The sequence below is a fragment of the Mastomys coucha genome, unplaced genomic scaffold, assembly GCF_008632895.1.
Source record: "Mastomys coucha isolate ucsf_1 unplaced genomic scaffold, UCSF_Mcou_1 pScaffold21, whole genome shotgun sequence".
Classification (NCBI taxonomy): Eukaryota; Metazoa; Chordata; class Mammalia; order Rodentia; family Muridae; genus Mastomys; species Mastomys coucha.
The window spans coordinates 81,640,510-81,652,846 of NW_022196904.1; the positions used below are offsets into that span (position 1 = coordinate 81,640,510).

The 12,337-nt window shown below is 44.0% G+C and overlaps 1 protein-coding gene across 3 annotated transcripts in view; it reads left to right on the forward strand.

The window, feature by feature from the left end:
- Rab30 (RAB30, member RAS oncogene family) overlaps positions 1-12,337 on the forward strand; it is a 95,259-nt gene that overhangs the window by 31,827 nt on the left and 51,095 nt on the right. Inside the window, exon 1 of one of the 3 annotated variants that reach the window (XM_031387380.1) lies at positions 7,982-8,080. The exons of the other annotated variants lie outside the window; for them this stretch is intronic. The gene's annotated coding sequence lies outside the window, so the exon portion shown is untranslated. Of the gene's footprint in view, positions 1-7,981; positions 8,081-12,337 lie in introns of those variants that run through there. 3 annotated transcript variants of the gene reach the window in all.

Below are 12,337 nucleotides of genomic sequence, written 5' to 3' on the forward strand. Positions count from 1 at the left end.
GAGAGAGAGAGAGAGAGAGAGAGAGAGAGAGAGCACAGAGCAATCTGAAAAGCCATCTCAGCAGTACCTAGGCCACCAACTTGGAGCCACGATTTGACTTCAAGTTTTGCTACTCCCAAACACCACTCTCTCAGGAATCCCTCTCCAAGCTGAGGCTGGTTCTTGGCAGCTTGACCCCTGGCTAAGAGGCACTATTAGGAGGCGTGGCCTTGTTGGAGGAAGTGTGTTATTGTGAAGACTGGCTTTGAGGGCCCCTAGTGCACAAGCTCCACTCTGTGGAGAGATCCTTCTCCTGGCTGCCTGGGAAAGAGTCTCTTGCTGCTGCCTTTGAATCAAGGTATACACCTGTTTAGATCCATGTCTGCCTGCATGCTGCCATGCTTCCTGCCATGATGATAATGGACTGAACTCTAAAACTGTAAGCCAGCCCTAATTAAACGTTTTCCTTCATAAGAGTTGCCTTGGTTATGGCGTCTCTTCACAGCAATAAAACCCTAACTAAGACACTTTACTCACCTGACAATGGTAATACATATTTTCATGAACTAAAACATATAAATGGTAATATATAATTAAAACATCTTTGCTAGTTCTTTGAGAATTTCTTACAATGTATTTTGTTCATATTTATCCCTACTACCTCATCCACTCTACTTTGTGTGTCTTTTTAACAAAATTTAACAAGATTGATTTGTGATACCCAAGTATTCTTGAATGTGTGGTCTCCTACTGGAATATGGTTGGTGTACATATTCCAATGGCTACACTCTTTGAGAAAATTGACTCTTTTTCTTAGTGTTCTACTGTTGTGAAGAGACATCATGACCACGGCAACTTTTATAAAAGAAAGCATTTAATTGGGGCTTGCTTACATTCAGAGGTTTAGTCCATTGCCATCATGGCAGGAACCATGGTGGAACACAGGCCGACCCTGGTGCTGGAAGAAGCATCTGAGAATTCTACATCTGGATTGGCGGCCCGTGGCAAGAAAGGAGAGATCTTGCGCTTCCCCCTGAAGTGACATACTTCCTCCCTCCAACAAGGTCACACTTCTAATCCCTGTCAAGTAGTGCCACTCCCTAATGATCAATATTAAAATATATGTGCCTATGGGGGGCATTTCTATTTAAATCACCACACTCTCCCTCTACCAGAAGCTAAAAGTTGCCAGTAGGTCCTTTGTGCCCAACTCCTCTCTCCATGCTAGGATTTGGTCTGGCTTGAGTTTGTGCATGTTTTCTGCATGCAACTACTGTGAGTTCATGTGTGCAGTTACCTTGTTACTGATTGCTTGTAGTCATACACCTTGTCTTAGTTGGGTTTCTATTGCTGCAGTGAAATACCATGACCAGTAAGTGAAATACCAGTAAGTTGGGAGGAAAGAGTTTATTCAGTTTACACTTCCATGTTACATCATGAAGGAAATCAGAGCAGGAACTCAAACAAGGCATGACCCTGGAGACAGGTTCTGATACAGAGGTCAGTGGAGGGGTGTTGCTTACTGACTTGCTTCATATGACTGGCTCAGCCAGCCTGCTTTCTTATAGATCCCAGGGCCATAACCCAGGGATGGCACCACCTACAATGGGCTGGGCCCTCCCCCTCCCCCATCACTGAATGAGAAAATGCCCTCTAGCTGGATCTCTTGGAGGAATTTCCTTAACTGAGGCTCCTTCTTCCCTGATGACTCTTCCTTGTGTCAAGGTGACACAAAACCAGCCAGTTTTTCTGCTCCCTCTTCCAAAATGATCCCTGAGCCTTAGGAGGAGTGGATGCAGTTTATGTGCCGTTGAGGATTGAACATCCTGCAGTCTCTCTCTATCTCTGTCTCTTTCTGTCTATCTGTCTCTCTCTCTCTCTCTTTTTCTCAGTCTTGGCCAGGTGCAGGTCTATGTGTTAATCTCCATCTAACCCCAAGCCTTAAAATAGATTTACTGATACTATTCTAAAAATAACTACCTATCCAGACTACTGTTTTTTTTTGTTTTTTTTTGTTTTTTTTTTTTTTTTATGTGAAGGATGACACAGACTTTGTTTGCTTTTCCTTGTTAAGCAGAAGTTCTCTATATGGCCACGGTCCTTGGATTTGAGTTCACAGCTCTGTATCCTTTGAACTTAAAGCCCTGGGTTTGTTAATAATTATTTCATATCACTTAAGGATAATCCACACTAAATAAAGGAAGTTTTATTAAGCTGTTGGAGGCAGGGTAGATTTATATTCCATTGTCAAGACTCTTCAGGGACTTCAAGGCAGAGACAGAGTGTGGAATACTCTTGTCACTTGTAGGCATTTTGAGAAATCCCTCAAAATAGAGAAATGTGTGAACATTTCTTCTTAAATACAGAATAGCTTGATTACCTGCCCATGTTTCTTCTCATATCTCACCCAACCCTTCATGATCTTTTGACTATATGAATAAGAAAATTTCTCCTATTATCACCTACCTTTAAATATTCCTTAATTGTTAACTAATCTTTGGTATAACTGTTTCAATTGGGTCTGGAGAGTTGGCTTAGCAGTTACATGTATGTATTGCTCTTGCAGAGGACCCAAGTTCAATTCTTAGCACCACATAGCAGCTCATAGCTGTTTGTAACTCCAGTCTTAGGAGATCTGATACAATGCCCTTGCCTCACCTCCTTGGGCACCAGGCATGCATGAGGGGCACATAAATACATGCAGGCAAAACACTTATACACATAAAATAATAAAACTATTGTCTATCTGAAAGGCTGGAGAATCTTAGAATTTAAAATGAGGGCATTTAATAGAAATGTATGTATAATGTGTAACCTTTACTTAAAAGGAGGCATGGAAAACCTCTGCCACAAGCCAAAAAATGTGAAGTGGGTAGTTCCAGGAACTTGGCTAACTCAGAGCCTTAGGGCTCTGGTTCCCATACCTGCCCCTCCTGAATGATCCACAATGAGGGCGGAACTAGGAATGAAGGTCTACTGGTTTACTAGGCTCTCCACCCTGTCGACCGGTAGATGAAGATTACATTCCTAGAATGAATATGTTCCCCTCCCTAACTGAATACCTTGGGTTGGGTCTCTCTGAAATTTTCCACTGTTTTTATGTTATGTTTCCTTGGTAACCCTCTCCCTGCCCCCAGCTTGTGGTCTTTCCCTTTAAATACCCGACACTTCTTGTGTTCGGGGGTCGAACTCCTCTGGCCGACAAGGTCACGAGATCGACCCAGGTACCGGTATCCCCAATAAACCTCATGTGATTGCAGCAAGTTTGGTCTCTTGTGAGTCATTGGGTGGTCACGTCATCCCGAGACTTCAGTAAGGATCTCCCCAGTTCTGGGGCTCTATTATATCTATCCATTCATCCATCCATCCATCTACCCATCCATTCATCATCCATCCATCCATCCATCCATCCATCCATCCATCCATCCATCCTCTTACTATAACTGTAACAGTTCCCTTTGGTCTTCAGTAATGAAGGAAGGGACTAGAGCTGGTTGGAAAGGATTGTGGTCTGTCCTGCCTGGTGTATCCTGCTTTTAGAAGTGAAGATTCAGTATCACCATGGAAATAACTGTGTACTTTTTTTTATCTGTTTGACTTTGTGTATGTATGTGGTATATGGGCATGTGTATATATGGTATATATTGGAATGTGTATATGTGTGCATGCTCATGTACATATGTGCATTTGACACTGCGTGTATGTGTCTGTGTGTGTGTGTGTATGTGTGTGTGTATGTATATGTGTGTGTGTGTTAGAGAACAACCTTAGGAACTGATCCTTCCCTTTCACCTTTTTGAGACTTGGTGTCTTATGCACTGCTGAGGATGCCAAGCTAGCTGAGCTGGCCCATGAGCTTCTCCACCTTCCATCCTACCATATGAACACTGGGATTACAAATGTATGAGACTGTTTCTGGCTTGACATGGGTTCTTGGAATCTGAATTAAAGTTTTTATACATGTATGACAAATAAATCACTCCCTGGGCCATCTCTGTACCTCTGGTTTGTTTGTTTATTGAGATAGGGTCTCACTATGTAGCCTTGGGCTGGCCTGGAACTCTATGTAGACCAGACTGGCCTCAAACTCATAGAGATCTGCCTGCTTCTGCCTCGTGAGTGCTAGAATTGAAGGTGTGCAGCACCCTGCCCAGCAGCTCAGCTGCATTCATCCAGTGATTATGGAAGTTACCCCTGTTCACCCAGATCAAGCTAGAGGCCTATGAATTTGTGTCTGTCAGCATTCTCATACAATCCACCAGCAAGTGTTTTCAGTCCCACACATCTGCAAATGAAAAATCCATCTCTACTGCCTTCACTGTGGCCCAAACTCCTAATCCTCTTTCTCCTTGTTCCAACTCCTGCCTCTTTTATGTAGTCTTTACTCCGCACAGCACCGGAATGTTTTAATTCTTTTAAAATAAATCTTTAACTTTTTTCATTACATCTATTTATTTTTGTGTTTATATATGTATGTGTTTGTGCATGCATATATAAACTGTGGATGGGGTCAAGTCAGTGTTCTCGTGGGATAGGAATCAGGTAGGTGGGTCAAGCTTAGTGGTGAGTGCCTTAGCGTGCTGAGCCATCTCACCAGCTCTAATATTTTTTAAATTTATTTTTCAGGTCAGCATACACAATAATGGTTTTATAATGGCATGATCGTCGGGGTCCACCCTCCCACCTGGACTCTAGGGATAAGATTCGGGTCCTTGTTATTGCAAAGCGAGCACTTCACTGAATGAGCTCCTGGGCTCAGTATTATCTCTTTAAACATGAATTGAGCCACATCATTTCCCCCATTAGATTTGTCTTTTGTTTTCCATTGCCCTTAGAATACAATCAGACTGTTTGTCGTGGTTCCCAAGGCCCTGTCTCCTGAATCATCCATCTTCCTATAGCGCTCAGACTCTTTCTGTTCCCGTGTCCTCCCCACCTCTTCCTGTCTGTTCCCGTGTCCTCCCCACCTCTTCCTGTCTGTTCCCGTGTGCTCCCCACCTCTTCCTGCAGTTTGTCCTTGCACTTCCTGTTCCTTCTGCCCACACTCCTCCAACTCCCACCCCCAACTTCCTAAGTTAAGAGGCTGATTCCTGGGCTGGAGCGATGGCTCTATAGGTAAGAGCACTGACTGCTCTTCCAAAGGTCCTGAGTTCAAATCCCAGCAACTACATGGTGGCTCACAACCACCTGTAAAGAGATCTGACACCTTCCTCTGGTGTGTCTGAAGACATACTACAGTGTACTTATTTATAATAATGAATAAAACTTTAAAAAAAAAAGAGGCTGACTCCTCCTCTTTCAGGTCTCAGCTGGAATCCTCTCAGCTGGAATCCTCCGTTGTCAGAGAGGCTCACCTGTTCTCAACTCATAGCCAGAATGAGAGGGTGCCAGAATGAGAGGGTGTTGACATCATGTTAAAACACATCTGAAGCTAGGTGTGGTAGTGCTTGTCTGTAATCCTAGCATGCAAGAGATTGAGGCAAGAAGGTCCTGAGTTCAAGGCCAGTTTGAATTATATAATGGGCTGAATGTGGTGAGGCATTCTTATAATCCCAGTTCTTGGGAGTTAGAGACAGGAGAATCATGAGTTCAAGGCCAGTGTTAGTTATATAACAAGTTCTTGGCCAGCATAGTCTCACAAACAAACACAGTAGGGGTTGGGGGGACCTAAAATCAAAAAACCAAAAACTGAAAGACAAAACAAAAACCCCAAACCAATCAAATAAACAGACTAAACAAACAACACCAACAAGTCAGATTTGAATATGAGCTTTAGCCTTTCCTGTGTGACTTTAGGCAAAGTATATTACCTCTCTGAGCTTCGTTGCTGTCTCTGCCCAATAGCCATCCTGTCTGCCTCATAGAATATTCTCCAGGTTAATAAGACGCAGCTGCCTGGAATATGTGTGCGTACTCTGCCTCAGAGCCACCATGAAGCCTCGCTGTCTGTGCCTGGAAGAGTTCCTTCAAGTTGCAGCCTGCTTCATGAAACTGGGTGTTGTGCCTGTATGTGCTTGGCCCAGAAGTGAGGGTGTCATGTTCCTGTGATACGCCCTTCTCAAGAGACACTTGCTTGGCTTGGAAGATGGTTCTAACTCATGAGCTGTTGGACTGGGTGGGACTCAGTATGACCACCTACGAGTGTCAAGCACAGAGCCTTCATTGGGGTACAGAACACAGTCCTTGAGAGCTATGTGAGCAAACAACGCGGCCACACGTAGCTCCTGTCTTGTCAAGATGGATTGGGATGCTCTGTCTAGACAGTCCCTTCCTTTGGGAAATCACAGTTGCTCTAGGTAGAGGCACACGGTCTCCTGTTCAGAATACAAAATGAGCCCGTGTGTGGTTGGGCGGAGGCTGCTGTAAAGTTGTGTGGATTGATGAGGTAATGTACAGGAAGGAGCTGCCTGTTTCTCACACATGGGGGTCTCTGGCTAACGGTGGCAGCCTCCTCTTTCCCCTCGTGCAGAGTCAGCAGAGCCCACGTGCTTGAGAAGGAAGGGGTTTAGTGATCAGACTTTCCAGGGCCAGTGGTTCTATGATTCTGCTGCAGGGTACCAGGGGCGACTGAAGGTAAGCTTAGAATATATTGGGAAGGAGCAAGCTCAGTGAGACCTGATGGCCTAAGCTAGTTCCTTGTATAGGCTACAGGAGTCTTTAAGGTGGGAGTTAGATAGCCTAGGGTTAAAATTGGTGCCAGGTAACATCAAAGCCATAATTTGTTCGTGGTAAAATGGGGATAAAAGTGACTCCTATCCTATCTAATTGTTCTGACGATTACGTGATAGAATGTCATCGAATAGCTTAGCTTAGTACCAGGCACATAGCCAGTGTACAGCTAGTGAACATTCTCTTCTCTCTCCTTCTTCTTTTTATTAGGAGAGGCAGTCCAGGGTATTTAATTTGATTCTTTCCCACCTCAGTGCTGAGGATTAAACCCAGGCCCTTACAGGCCTAAGACATTTTGTTTTGTTTTAAGACCGGAGTTGAGGTGGTGGTGGTGGTGAGGGACAGGGAGGCTCACTCTGTGGCTCCGTCTGGTCTGGAAGCAGGCTCACAGCAGTCTTCCTTTCCCAGCCTTCCAATGGTGAGACTATAGGTGTGAGCCAACATTCAGGCTTTAGTTTGTGGTCATTCTCTCCGTTTCCTAGGACTCATGTTGTATAGGCTGGCCTCAAATTCACCTTGACCCACTGCTCTCTTGCCTCTCCCCAAGTGCTAGGATTACAGGCATTTGTTACCCTGCCTGGGTTACGTGGTGTTAAAGACCCAACCCAGGGTTTCAGGCATCCCAGGCAAGGAGTCTACTAGCAGGCTGCATCCCAAGCCCTGTGGTTTGTATTTGCGATGCGCTTTACTGTACTAAACTTTGGTCTTGGTACCCTAAAGAAGTTACCCAACCTCTCTGAGCTGGTGGGTTTTTGTTGTTGTTGTTGTTGTTGTTGTTTTTGTTTTTCCCCATCACACAGAGTTCACAGTTCCCATCCGCATAGAGATGGGTGCAAGCTGAGATCAGCATCACTGCAGGAGGCAAGTGCTCTTGGAATCACACTTCCTTTCCCTCTGCTTCTCAAGTTTGTGAAATCTGGTCCCTTCCCTTTAAGCTTGTTAAGATTCTCCACTAGCTTTGTATGCAGCTGTGGGCAGGCAGGCAGCTTTGGCAAAAGGAACGAGGAGCCTTTAAGGAGAAGAAAAAAAACCGATTGTTTCATAATCTGTTGGCACAGATCTGCTGTGGCCACACCCTGTGCTCCGCAGGGTCCTGGGTCCTGTTGCAGTCAGCAAGTGCCTTGCTCTAACCTAAATAATCCCAGAAAGCAGCTGCCGTGAAAGGCAGTACTGAATGCAGAATGGATTTTTTTTTTTCCCTCTGCACTCCGGGAGGAAGCTGGCTCAGGGATTCTTAGCTGCAGAAGGAGGGGCTTTTGGGCTTGGACTGCAGTCCTGCCTTGCAGCCAGGGGTTTTCTGGTTTTCATTAAAATTCTTGGGCTGTCTTTGGAGATTGCTCCATTGGATATGACTGTGCTGTAGCTGTGCGCACTGTTCTTTCAGCGTCACCCCCATCAAATACCAGTGGCCCCGAGGAGGAGAGGACAAAAGGTGGGAGACAGCCTGGCAGAGGGGTTTTGCTCAGGGGTCTGTGGAGGGGGACCCCTAAACTGTAAAGCTTGAGTTTGCTGAGTCCCAAATACATACAAGACAGCAGACACAGCCAAGCTGGGGATGGGTGGGTTGCAGCTAGCTCTTGAGGGCAAATGGAGGTCTCCATTAATGTTCATAGAATCAGTTGGATCTGTTATTTCTTTGAAGGTGTCACGTCAGTACCTTGGTATGCCCAAAGGGGTCTGAGTCAGGGTTTGGGCCAGTTCTCTGAGGGTGCCAGGGTTTTTAAAATGGTAGTTACTGGGTGCTGAGGGCATCTCACTTGGGAGTGGACCCCACACCTGGGAGGCTGGGTGATGTGTGATTGTGCGGTTAACTTGCTCCGTGACCTTGTACCAGTTATGGTCCCAGCCTGGACTTGATAGTGCGCTTCTGAGGATTAAAGGAGACAAATTATGTAAAGCTCTTGGCAAATCCTATATTCTCAGCCACCGGCAGACGTTATTATAAATTGGGCTTAGATTTGACCTGTCACTCCGGCTCGCCAAGCCGTATCCCAGTTCTGTCATCTGAAGCATTTGCTCGGCCTCCCTCCCGGCTTTTTGCCATTTATGAATTTGAGGCAAATGAATTCCCTGGGGCAACCTGGAAGTCTCCTTACTGGAAAAATACATGGAGCCGTATTATTGGGTTTCCCAGGGAGAAGTTTAAGATGTCAGATAGTTCATCACTAGGTAACTTAGTGGAAGGAAAGGATTTTTCTTGATGGATAGATTTCCAGGAAGCCATCATGATTGATCTTGGCAGTAAATACCCCCCAATGATACCCCCCCCCCAGGAGCATCCCTGAGGGGCTCATCTGCCTTCTCGTAAACTTCATTTTTAGGCTTTCTCATTGTAACTTTATCTGTAAACCCTGTGTTTTAGCTTTAGTGGAAGGCTCACAAGGAAACCAAGTTAACACAGACTGAGGAGTGCTTTTAAGCTCTAAGATTAAAATGAAAATGATGCATCCATCGTTCAGTTAATTAGATGGAAATCGTTGATTCCCTAGAAACAGTGTTTGTAACCCTCCTGGTTTTGTGGTTGTCATTCCCTTCCTTTTCTTGGAGGTTTAACCAGACATGTTTGTATTATTTAAAATATGCTGCTTTTTTGTTTTGTTTTGTTTTGTTTTTTGTTTTTGTTTTTGTTTTTAACAGAAGCCAGCATAAACCTAATGGGTGTAACCCTGGGTCGGTCTGGTTCTTAGCCCCTGGGGATTATGGGAGGTTCCAAGGAGAAAGTAGGAAACATGGAGAATAAGTGTAAGGGATATCGGGTTGTGTCCTGCTGGGGTATCTGAGGGTTATAATGTGGCCACAGAGTGGACTGCTCTGTCGTTTCTAGTTTCCCTGACCTTCCTCCAGCTCTTAGGCAGTAGCTCAGAATCACACTCCTATAAGTTAAAGTGAGTGCCATCCCTAAACCCAAATAGACACCAAGGAGGAAGTGCACAGCTATCTCTCAAGTCAAGAGCAGAAAGCAACCTGCTCCCCACCCCCACCCACCCATGGGCATTCTTGCATTCTTTGTCAGGTTAAGGAAAGTGTGTACTAGTCCCCAGCAACTGTCCTGACCTCACAGTAGACCTTAAAACCAGTCAAGCATCAGGGCTTAGATTTACTGGAGACAAGGAAGAAGAGGACAGGTTGAGCAAGCCAACACATACATTTGGAATTAGGACATGGTGTTGGACAACTGGCTTGGCCTCTGAAACAAGGTAAGGATGTTTAGAAAAAAAAAAAAAGAGCCGGGCGGTGGTGGCGCATGCCTTTAATCCCAGCACTTGGGAGGCAGAGGCAGGTGGATTTCTGAGTTCGAGGCCAAACTGCTCTACAGAGTGAGTTCTAAGACAGCCAGAGCTATACAGAGAAACCCTGTCTCGAAAAAGCAAAAAAAAAAAAAAAAAAAAAAAAAAAAAAAAAAAAAAGAAAGAAAGAAAGGAAGGAAGGAAGAAAGAAAAAAGAAAAAAAAAGAGTAATGACCTAAGATTTATAACCAGAGCTGGACTCAGTAGTGCACACCTGTAGCTCCAGGCGCTTGGGGAGGCTGTGGTAGAAAGACCACTTGACCTGAGGCGTTCTGTAGTACAGTGAGACCTCATCTAAAAGAAACTCTGTAACTGACAGAGTATTTGAATCTTTCTTTGGTTTGGGATAGAGTGAATTCATTTGCTGGGACTGCTGTAACAAAACACCACAGGCTTGGGCGGCTTAAAGGACTTTTCTCTCAATTCTAAAAGTAGGGAGACCAGCGTGAAGGTGTCTGGATCTTAGTTTCCTCCGAAGCCTGCTTTTCTGCTCTATCCTTCAGGAATGGACCTGTTTCTGTGTCCTAGTCCCCTCTTCTGTAAAGGTAGCAATCAGATTGAGGCCATTTAACTTCTTTCTTTAAAAGCTCTGACCCCAATTATAGCTACTTTCTTAGGGTTTGGGAGTAGGCTAGCTTCAGTATGAATTTGGGGGATTGCAACACAGTTCAACTCATAACATATAATTCTATTTTTAAGAAGGCACTTAAAAAAGATTTTGGGGAAATTTTATCACAGATTGTTAGGTGATAAATATGAGCTACTGGTATTTTTAGGAGTGATAATAGTATTTTAAAGGAGAGGTGATATAATTATGGACTTTGAGATAAAGTGCTATGAAGTGGAATTAAAGAATGTTTAAACAAAGGTAAATGCGATAGATTTAGTTAGTATGCCAAATACTTGACAGTAGTTGAGTCTGGATAATGGGTGTAAGAAGGATCTCCTTTTGTATTTGAGATTTAGTAACCAGACATATAAAACAGAATTGTGACATAAGAAAGGACTTACTGACAGTGGAGTGGCTGGTAGTGACCATCTTCAACATGCCTATACCATGAATGCTTTCCAACCTGATTGGCTTCTGTGTGTGGTAGTCGTATTGGGGGCCTCCTGCCCTGGAAACCTGTTTCTTGTCTATCACTTGATGAAGCACAATCCTCTGGGAAAGTGAATGGAGTATAATCCCTTGTGCTTGAAAGAGCTTTTAGACTTGATTTATCTTTTGCCTAACACATTACTTACTTCTCCCGTTGCTGTGATAAAATACCTAACAAAAGTAACTTCAGGTGGGAAGGATTTATTGTGGCTTACCTTTGGAGGGTACAATTTCTCACTGCAGGGAAGTCCTAATGAAAGGAGCCTTGGGCAGCTGAGCATACCATGTCAGTGGTCAGAAAGCCCAGAAAAACAAATGCTGGCTTTCTTTTGATTCCGTCTGGAAGCACAGCTCACTAGATGGTGTTGGCACATTCAGAGTGAGTCTTTTGTCTTCAGTTACACCTTTCTGGAAACACCCTTATAGACGTCCCAGAAGTAGGTTTCCATGGTGATTCTAAACACAGTTGCTTGACAGTACAGATGAACCGGCACACCTAGACACTGCAGTCTGTGTTGGAAGTCGTTCTCTTCTGCCTTTTAAAGGTATCATCACTCCATTGTCACCTTGCTGCTGTGGAGAAAGAAGTCAGAAGGGTTCTGGCTGCTCATTCTTTGTATGGAGCCTATTTGCTTCTTCCCTGAATGAAAGCTTATGGAAGGAATCTTTTCTTCATCCGCTGTTTTCTGAAATTTCATAAGATCTTTACAGTGGTTGGTGAACTGAATCATTCCAACATGACAATCAGAATCCTTTAGTTCTTTGACGTTTTGTTGAATTACATTATTAGGGTATTCTTTCATTTCTCTTCTCTCTTTCTTGGGAGTTTTTTTTTTTTTTTTTTTTTTTTTTTTTTTTTTTTTAATTCAACTACAAGCCTGTTGGACCAATCTACCAAAATGTTCATAGCTTCTCCTATCTTCCACATCTTTCTTTTGGTTTTGTTTTATGCATTTCATCATGTTTATTTTCTAAACCTTTTATTGAGTTTTAATACTTTCTGTGGTTTTGTTAACACTTTATAAGAACTCTTTTTATTCTCACAGTATTTCCTCTTAAACTGTCCTGTTTATATTGTGGCTGCAAGGTTTTTAACTTTTTCTTGTGTATGAGTTTTTGCGTGCATGTATGTGCACCCGTGTGTGGTTGGTGGCCCTGGAGGCCAGAAGAGGGCATTGGACCCCTCAGAACTAAAGTTAGAGATAGCTATGAGCCATTGTCTGTGTATTGGGAACCAAACTCAGGTCCTCTGTAAGAGCAACAAGCACTCTTAGCTCCTAAGCCATCTTTCCAGCCATCTCTA